The 10,232-nt window shown below is 45.5% G+C and overlaps 1 pseudogene across 1 annotated transcript; it reads left to right on the top strand.

The window, feature by feature from the left end:
- The first annotated feature begins 8,087 nt into the window (after nucleotides 1-8,087).
- LOC128575912 (glyceraldehyde-3-phosphate dehydrogenase-like) lies at nucleotides 8,088-9,328 on the top strand (annotated as a pseudogene). The gene has a single exon (XR_008377194.1). The product of XR_008377194.1 is annotated as a glyceraldehyde-3-phosphate dehydrogenase-like (transcript).
- Nucleotides 9,329-10,232: the final 904 nt, after the last annotated feature.

The following is a 10,232-nucleotide window of genomic DNA, read 5'->3' as shown; positions in this document are numbered from 1 at the left end:
GGGACAATTTTGTCTCACCTCAGGTCTGCAAGTCCCGTGTTAAACTCAGCTCTCCTGTCAAAATGCTCACAGTGTAATTGGCAGCATTTGCAAAAGGTGAGTGACTTGAGAACAGGAAGAGAAGTGGGCTGGGAGGTAGGTCGGTAGGAAGATGTCCTGAGCTTAGAATTACATGTGTGTTTTCTGAGAAAATGAGATGAGGAAGGGCCAGCTGGGTAGATGGGACAGCCTATGCAAGCCGTGGAAATAGGAAACAGCTAATGACCTTGGACTTAACTCTCTATGCTCATCTGCATTCCTGCCAGGCGACTGTGACTTCCACCATCAAGGCCCCTGTAGACCAGTTGTGCGACCTCCATACGTGGTCCAGGCCCTGGGACTGTGCTCGGCCACTGCTCAAAGCCTGGGATCCTGTAGGGGAATCTAGCAGGAATATAATAAAACTTTGCAGGATGCCAGCTTCTCACTGATTCTGCAACAAAGGAAAAGATGTTCCTCAGAATGTAAAAGACAAAAAAGAAAGAAAAAACCCTCAAGTTTCACTTGGTGCAACACAAAGGGAAGTTTGCTTAAATATTACTCTGCATTTTCAGCATGTAAAGTGTTGTTTTTCTGCAAAATGGGGTTTTTAATATTTGATAAGATTTTGAAAACACCGCATGGCTTCAACTCTGAATTGTTGGGCTCAGTTCAAAGGCTTGTATAAATATTTCTAAAGGAGACCAGCCATATTAAAGAGTCTAGTTTCCCTGGTTTGTGCTTTAACTTTATTTACACATAAATCCAGAGAACAGTTCTTCTTTTCAACATCGCATTCCTCCAGACTCTAATACTGGCCCTTTTATGGACCAGAAATCTGGCTGATTTGCAGTCCTCCAGTTTCTGCAACAATAAAACCACCCTCATTACCAAATAAAATTTAAAGCTGTCTCCCAATTGTGCAGTTGATTTGAATGAAATCTATTATGTTTGCCTTACTCCATTGTACTCAGTGATAGATAGCAAGGGGGAGTTTGGGGACCCTGGGGATTATGACAACCTGCATGCTAAGTAGTGCTATGACAACACAACCATCTATTATTATAGAAAATGTGAAGGTCTGCTGAGCCGAGGCTGCATGCACCCTTCACCTGATGAAGTTCATGTTTGCTCAGATTAGTCATGTGATACCTTCCAAGCAGAAGGTCATGAAATCTAAGTTTGTTGAGAAAGATCATATTTCTTCATTTATAGAAAATATTTCCGGGGGTGTGTGCATACGTGCCCCTCTGTGTGTGCAGGAAGCCCCATCATTTTGCCAGTGTGAATATCCTTATTTTGGTTTGTTCTGCCGACCCCGTGTGTTGCATGTGTGAGTACGTCTGTAATCCGTCTCTCTCTGTTGCCCTGGTCATATATAATGACAGCTCTGTGGATGAACAGGTGCTGATTCTTGCTTTTTCCGCGTCTCCCTTTAGAACTGGAGAGCAGTCACCTTCCCCCTGGTTTGGTGACCTGCTGGCTTGTCTTATGATCTCATTCCCTTTTCTGATTCCTGCTTGGCGAGGGAATGTGTTACTCTAGGGCTACACTTCTATCCCCAGAGCCATTATTGGGCTAAATTAAGACAGAGGACATTGCTGGGGTGGGAGCGAATAATAATCATCTCTTTTTGATTGCCAAAAGTGTATTTGGCTCAAAATACAATGCAGCTGAAGGTACATTTCGTTCCTTAACAGCATGGAATTATAGAAATATTGTTGTGCTGAGCAGAGCTCAAAGTAGGAGGATATTTGAAGATTTGCTTCTCCTTTCTCTCCAGCCAGTCACAGGAAGGGGCTGATGGATAATTTAGGTGCTGGCGGGTCCCTCTCTGGTGTTTTTGGGGCTGGCTACCTGGTGGAGATGCAGAGCAGGTAACCACCTGCTGAAGATGGAAAAACATTCTTCCTGGTGCAAAAGATGCAATTTTTTAGATGCTAGGTAATTTTTTGACCCTCTTATTGTTTTTATAAAATAGTCCTTTTAGCTTCCAAAGAAAGATGTTTTCCAGCTTGATGCAGAAAACAGGTGGCCTTTGAAAAATTCCTTCACATGAAAGCTATATCCCAGTTATAACCTAAGAATAGGGAGAAAGGGGAAGGGGAGGGAGGGGGGAGGGAGGGGGAAGGAGGGGGACTAATGGGATTACACCTGCGGTGCATCTTACAAGGGTATATGTGAATCCTAGTAAATGTGGAATGTAAAGGTCTTAGCAAAATAACTAAGAAAATGCTACAAAAACTATGTCAACTAATGTGATGAAAATGTGTCAAACGATCTATGAACCAAGTGTATGGTGCCCCACGATCATACTAATGTACACAGCTATGGTTTAATAAAAAAAAAAAAGAAAAATTAGACCCAGAAGATAACTGAAGTCTTACCTAGGGTCACTTGACGTACGGAATTAATTAACATACTGAATTTGGGAAGAATTCTCAAATGAGAATTCTTTTTTTGTTTCTTTTAGGATCTTGTTTTTTAACCTTCACTTCCAAATAGGTCAGAAAAAATGGAATTTGTCTCCAAACAGTGCATGTGTTAACTTATGATCCATTACTTGCTGTTTCTCAGATGATTGCCAAACTTTGCATTCTGTATGGTACATATGAAGTAGGTTAGTAATTTACATGTAAACCGACATTGGCAGTCCCTGGAGAGGCTCTACCCAAAGTGTGCAAATCCTTTACCAGTGTTGCACATGTTCTGTCAGGCGTTATTTTTTGTATCATACTTTTATTCCCTTTTGGAAGCAACTTGTTTTATCATCCATCATTTCCCTTTGTCTCTTCAAATATAGAGTGAATTGATTATGTAGCAAATTTCTGGAAGATTATCTTCTAAAAGGTGGCTGCATATGATTTGATGGAGGTTTTGTAAATATTTGAAATTACCGGATTTGATCATAAACAAGTGAATGGTTCTAACTCCCCGGTGAATGTGCAAACGCAAATCTATTATGATGACTGTGACCTCCCCAGGGCTGGGCCTCTTATTTCTGTCTCTGTTCCCTTACAGTCAACATAGATTCTTCTTCCCTTTTCTATTATTCATTGTTAACTTAAAGGGCTAGTTGTCACTGACTGTTATACAAAGCAGTCTCTAGCCTGTGATGGTGATGGTGGTGATATTCAGCAATGAGGTATGTAGCATTTTTTTCTTGGATGAGTTTATGAACTTAATTGTCTGACCTTGTAAGTCAAATACAGTTGGATGAACAGCCTGCTGTGGGAACGCAGAGGAAGAAGTTTACTGACTGTCACCTCTGTGCCAAGTGCTTTCTGTAGGATACGTCATTTCTTTTCCACAAGGATATCAGCTGTGAGTAGCGAAACTTAGAAGTTAAGTCTTTCATGGAGGGCTACTCTGAAGCAGAGACGAAACTCAAACCAGGTTAATATGGCTTTGAAATGTTGTCATTGAGCAGGCGAGGGCAGATGGGAGGAACAGAGACGTACTGAAGATGATAAATTTCAGTCACTAGTAAGCCATTAGTTAAAACACATGTAAGGACATATTTCCCCCTGTCATATACAGACATGCACGATTAATCTCAGGACCTGGGAACAAAAAAGCAGAGTTGCAGCTCACGATGACAGAACTTATGAAAAGGATGTAGTGTGGCCCCAGGGGACTTCAAGATGGGAGACAATAGCTGTAAGTTCCAGGCTGATCCCCAGGCACAATCCCACACTTGTCCCCATGGTCCCCTGGCCCTGCAGTCCTCAACTCTGCCTGCTGTCTCAGGGAAGGGTCCTACAGTACACTGTGGTCTGGCCATGATGGGTAGCTCCTTGCTGTCCCTACAGGGACAGCCCTTCTGACGTCTGCTCCACCACGATGGCCTTCTGCCTTGGAGATGGGGCATTTGGGTCTTCCAGGAAGCCTTAGGGGAGAGTTTCCTCAGACAGAGTTCTGATTCCTCTCCCTATCTGCTGGGAGTAGGACTCACATGGTGCCCAGGTGGTGCCTAGGTGGCAAACAGGCCTGCAGGGAGAGAGTGGGAGTAGAAGAAGGTCCAAGAAAATGGATTTATTGAATGTTTTATTGTAGTCTGTGGCCACGTCTCTTGGAGCCCCAGAACAGGGCCATCAGCAAAGTGGAAGCTCAATACACATTTGGTGAGAGAGGGACAGAGAGCTCCGTCAGTCAGCACAGCCTTCTGTCATATCCATGTTCTAGACACCGCAAAGCTTTCTGTCATTAAGTGGACCGTGGATGTCACAACACCCAAACTCCCAACTGGCTTCTAGACTTTTGTGTCTTCCAAAGTGTCTGTTGTCACTTGCCCAGCATGGCTGCAGCTGGTTTTGTGCTGCTCCAAGGTTGGTGGCTACGGGTCTCATCCCTGGTGGCAGGGATATTAACCTCAGTTTCTCCGTTTTCACGGTAGCCTGTAGCTCTTCTTTTGATGTGAACAGCTTCTCCCTTTCCTTTACAAAAACAAACCCATTCTTATTGGTTTGTGTGTGTGTAAAAACACTAACTTAGGGAAGAAATCCTTTTGAAAATAAATGGGAAAGGATGCCTGAAAGAGGTTTCCAAGCCTCCTCTGTAGCCAGTAGCTTTCCCTGAGAATTTATTCGCCTGCGCGAGGGAGGTTCACTCTGGTTGAGTGGATTGTTGGTGTGAGATCTGCGTTTGTCCCCTACTTGGATGCTGTTATGAAAAACACGGTCTTGGCAACACGTGCTCCCCTCTCCTTCTTCAGCCCCCTTTTGTCTCTGTGAGCTGCTATGGCATCCTCTTTCAGCCTGGGGCGTGCACCTTCTCTGTGAACAAACTGCCTTTAGAACCAGCTCTTCTTGGACACCTGAACCCCAGATTTATTATAAAAACAGTAAAAAGGATCCTCACCTCCCCTCATTCCCCCTGCAATGAAACACAACAGCAAAATCCTCATGTTTGGTCTAGAAAACTCAGAGTTTTTCAGAAATGTCCTGATCTCAGCTCTAAGGAACTCTGCTGCTATCAAGGGAGGCTCCTCAAATGACTGTTGAGGTTTGCAGAGCTGGGAACGTGTCCAGTGAGTTTGACAACACGGTGACCTTGGACAGAAACTTAATGTCGTTTTGTTTCCCTTTGCCAACTTCACACATCTGTCAAAGATGCATAATAACACATCCTCATCTCATGTGGGTGCTAAGGATTAATTAATAAGTGATTGTAAATTACTTGGTGCTCCTCAGAGGACATGTGTTCGGTAAGTGCAAAGAATTGTCATTATCGAGTAATTCAGCTGACTTTGCAGCAATGGCTGCGGGGTTGGGGGGCTGCTGGGACACGTACTGTGGTCTTCCCCGGCTGAGGGACTATCTAGTGCATTCTTCCCCCTCTCAACCCTACTATAAAACAGGGGCATTTTTCCTCACAAAAAAATGTCCATGCCATCAAGGGCATTTCATCCCTTAAACTCTGAAAACAGATATATTTCTTGATTCAGGCTGGGAATTCACAATGAGGCAGAGAGATGTTTCCCAGAGATGATTCTCAGAGCTTCAGGCCTACAAGTTGCACAAACCCCCGAGAGCTCTATGGCTGCCTAAGCCACACTTTCTGCTTTCCTCTGGGAGATTGAAAATCCACCTGGGTGCATAAAAGTCCTGCGGCTTAAAAAACATGTTGAACTTACTTCCTTCCCCTCAAAGTTATCTGATAGGTTCGTAAATGTTTGCAAAAGCTGCAAGTTTTCCACTTTTTCAACACAAACTCTTTTTTTAAGTTATTTTTTATGTTTTTTCTTTTCCTTTTTTTTGAGACAGAATCTCATTCTGTCACCCTGGGTAGACTGCCATGGTGTCAGCCTAGCTCACAGCAACCTCAAGCTCAAGAGATCCTCTTGCCTCAGCCTCCCAAGCAGCTGTGACTACAGGCGTCCACCACAACACCGGTTAGTTTTTCTATGTTTAGAGGAGGTGGGGTCTCAATCTTACTCAGGGTGGTCTCGAACTCCAGAACTCAAGTGATCTACCTGGCTTGGCCTCTCAGAGTGCTAGGATTATAGGTGTGAGCCATCGCACCCACACACCCCTTTGGAATGTGACTTCCCAGCTCCTGTCGTCAGGAGTGGGGTCTATATCTTTGAGTTTTGAATCTGGGTCAGGCTCGTGACTTGCTTTGTCCAGTAGAATGTAGTGGAAGTGACGCGAAGCCAGTTCTGAGCTGGGCCTCAGGAGGTTTGGCAGCTTCTGTTCACTCTCTGAGAGCCCTGCCAGCTTCCGTGGGAACATGCCTGGGTTGTCTGTGGGAAGATGAGAGAAATGTGCCTGGCTTCCCCACCGCTCCAGCCAACGGCCATCCAACCTCCCTATGACACACTGGAAGCTGACCATAGGCACACGAGGGAGACCCAGCTAAGCACAGCCCAACTTCTGACCCAGAGAACTGTAAGCCACATAAATAGTTGTTGTAAGGCACTCAGTTTTGAGTGATTTGTTATATCATTCTGTAAACGGCCCTTGTCTATTAGTTCGGGTATGTCTGAATCTTCAGCAAACGGGGTTTAAATTATTCAGCTGTTCTCTTTCAAATGGTTCCACTTTGCTCCCTTTATTTTCCTCTCAAACATGACACAATTAGCACATCTCAAGAAATGATCAGTAACCTTCAGTAAGACACAGCATGGTCCTTCTGATCTTATATAGGGCTGGCTCCTGTTGCAAAGATTTGTTTTCTAATAAGCAAATACATTGTACTCAGGTGAATTTGAACACAATTGCTGTGGTATTTCCCAGGGAGTTACCTTTGAAATCCACGAGCAAATCAAAATGTTTCATTCCCCTTGGAGGATCTCAATAGGATTGCATCTGAACTCAATGGTGGCGGGCGGAGGGATGGGGGGAGCCAGGAAGGAACAAAACAATCTTCTGTTTTCCCTGGTACAGTAGCTGCTATTGCTGTGCTCGGGAAGTCCCACAAGGAATCAAGACAGTATTAGAAAACAAAAATCAAAACCTTTATCTAGTACCTTGGTATTCTCACTTTGTTGGTTGCTTACATGGGAAGAGGCAAGGAGCATTGAGATCCTTGAACTTTTTGATGGCACAAACCTTAATTACAGCCAACAGGAAACCCATCTTTCCAGAGATCTTGACGTATGGTCCAAATCCACAGGCCAAAAGCATGATATTTATTTGATCTTGGCAATGCTGGGACAGGCATAGTGGCTCACACCTGTAATCTTAGCATTTTTGGAGACTGAGGCCGAAGGATCACTTGTGGCCAAGAGTTCAACACCAGCCTGAGCAAGAGAAAGACCCTGTCTCTACAAAAAACAGAAAAACTGCCAGGCATGGTGGTTCATGCCGGTAGTCCCAGTTATTCAGGAGGCGGAGGCAAGAGGATCACTTGACCCAGGAATTTGAGGTTGCTGTGAGCTGTGATGAAAGCACCTTATAATCCAGGTGACAGAGTGAGACCCTATCTCAAAAACAAAACAAAAACAGCCCCCACACCTCTAATGCATGTTATTTTTTTCTATACTTAATATGTTCATGTTAATTTTATGTTCATGTTTATTTTATTATAGAAACAATATTTTCTCTTAAATCTTTTTAGATCATCGGTACTCCAGGAGGATGTGTATACAGTTATACAAGCATCTGACTGACATATGACTCACACTTATGAACGGAGGCTATTTTCAAGTAACAGGTAAATGTACCTGTTTCAACTTACATACAAATTCAACTTAAGGACACACTTAGAGAACCTATCTCGTTCAAAACCCTGGGGACTGCCTATACCAGGTTTATTCCTTATATGGCAATCCTGTAAAAAGAATAGATGCAGGGGCAGTGCCTGTGGCTCAAAGGAGTAGGACACCAGCCCCATATGCCAGAGGTGGTGGGTTCAAATCCAGCCCTGGCCAAAAACTGCAAAGAATAAAAAAAAAAAAAGAATAGATTCAAGACTCAGATAGAAATGGGTTTGAATCAGTTTCATTATTTTATAGCTGTGTGACCTGGGAAAAATAATTCCTCTGAACTTGTTTTCTCATCTAAGAAAACAATATAAGAATATAACAGGGTTGCTCTGGTCCTCCCATTCGTCAGACAGCTGCTTCTTCTAGTGCAGCACCAGCCGCATCTCCGAGGCACCATGGTGAAAGTGAAGGTTGGAATAAACGGTTTTGGTCGTATTGGGCGCCTGGTCACCAGGGCTGCTTTTAACTCTGGCAAAGTGGATATTGTCGCCATCAATGACCCCTTCATTGACCTCAACTACATGGTCTACATGTTCCAGTATGATTCCACCCATGGCAAATTCCATGGCACAGTCAAGGCTGAGAATGGGAAGGTTGTCATCAATGGAAATCCCATAACCATCTTCTAGGAGCGAGATCCCACCAAAATCAAATGGGGTGAGGCAGGCGCAGAGTATGTTGTGGAGTCCACTGGTGTCTTCACCACCATGGAGAAGGCTGGGGCTCACCTACAGGGGGTGCCAAAAGGGTCGTCATCTCTGCCTCTTCTGCTGATGGGTGATGTTTGTGATGGGTGTGAACCATGAGAAGTATGAAAACAGCCTCTGCATTGTCAGCAATGCCTCCTGCACCACCAACTGCTTAGCCCCCTTGGCTAAGGTCATCCATGACAACTTCGGCATTGTGGAGGGACTCATGACCACAGTCCATGCCATCACTGCCACCCAGAAGACTGTGGATGGCCCCTCTGGGAAGTTGTGGTGTGATGGTTGCAGGGCTCTCCAGAACATCATCCCTGCCTCAACTGGTGCATCCAAGGCTGTGGGCAACGTCATCCCTGAGCTGAATGGGAAGCTTACTGGCATGGCCTTCCGGGTACCCACTGCCAACGTGTCGGTTGTGGATCTCACCTGCTGTCTAGAGAAGGCTGCCAAATACGATGATATCAAGAAGGTAGTGAAGCAGGCATCAGAGGGCCCCCTCAAGGGCATCCTGGGTTACACCGAACACCAGGTCGTCTCCTCTGACTTCAACGGTGACACCCATTCTTCCACCTTTGATGCTGCGGCTGGCATTGCTCTCAACGACCACGTTGTCAAACTCATTGCCTGGTATGATAATGAATTTGGCTACAGCAACAGGGTGGTGGATCTTATGGCCCACATGGCCTCCAAGGAGTAAGAACCCCCAGACCACAAGCCCCAGCCAGAGCACGAGAGGAAGAGAAAGGCCCTTAGTTGCTGGGGTGCCCCTGTCTACTCAGTCCCCTACCTCACTGAGAATCTCCCCTCGACAGTTTCCACACCAGACCTCCTCAAGAACAAGAGGGGCCTAAGGAGCCCCACCTTGTCATGTAACATCAATAAAGTTCCCTGAATTCAAAAAAAAAAAAGAAAAAGAATATAACAGGGTTGAGGAGAGCAAGATGGCAGCCAAGTAACAGCTTCCTTGCATCTGGGCACCGTGAGTCTGGGGAGATAGGACTCCAGGCATCTCTGGCTGGTGGGATCTGCTTATCATCACCCCTGTAAGGATACAGAGAGTCAGTGAGAGACTTCTGGACCCCAAGAGGAGGACTAAAACAGTGGAAAACCGGCAAGTGGTCACGTGTGTTCAATCGGTCTAAACCCGCCCGCAACTGTAAGTTCAGTAGCAGCGAGACTGCAAACCGGAAAGGCCTTACCTGTGAACTGCTTTGGTGTCTTTGGACTTGGCACTCAGTTGAGCTGCCTTGGGGAGAGCCTGAGCCGGAATGTGGAGAACTTTGGCCATTGTCTAGGGCCCCAGTCTGAGCTGCTGAGCCAGACGGAGCTAATAGTGTTTAGCTGTGGGCCACAGGGAGCCATTGTGAGTGATCTGCCCCGGCAAGCTCCGCCCTCAGGGTCACAGAGCTAGAATTGGGTGGGAGCTGGTAAACCAGCACTGAGTAGCCTAAGGGTGGGGTCTGAGCCGCCCTGCAGCCCTAACCCTCAGGGGCAGAGTGAGACCGGTTTTGGCACAACTGGGTAAGTGGATAGCCACTTCAGCAGTGATTCCAGCGACAAGCACTTTCCTGGGAAGGCTTCTGCTCGGCAAGTTTACAAGTTCAAAGTGCCTTTTAAGTGGGCTGAAGAAAGATTTAGGGTGTCTACCTGCTGGGGTTTGAGAAATCAACAGCCTCCAGTCGTATCAGAACTGTGATTAACATCTCATACCCCAGAAGACCACGTGTTGCCCAGACAATATTCAATGACATATACATACTGCTTTGTTTTTGGTTGTGTGTTTTTTTTCTCTGTTGTTGTTG

The sequence above is a fragment of the Nycticebus coucang genome, chromosome 23 (genome assembly GCF_027406575.1).
Source record: "Nycticebus coucang isolate mNycCou1 chromosome 23, mNycCou1.pri, whole genome shotgun sequence".
Lineage (NCBI taxonomy): Eukaryota > Metazoa > Chordata > Mammalia > Primates > Lorisidae > Nycticebus > Nycticebus coucang.
Note: the sequence above shows the minus strand (reverse complement) of the source record. Positions and strands in the feature narration are given on the sequence as shown.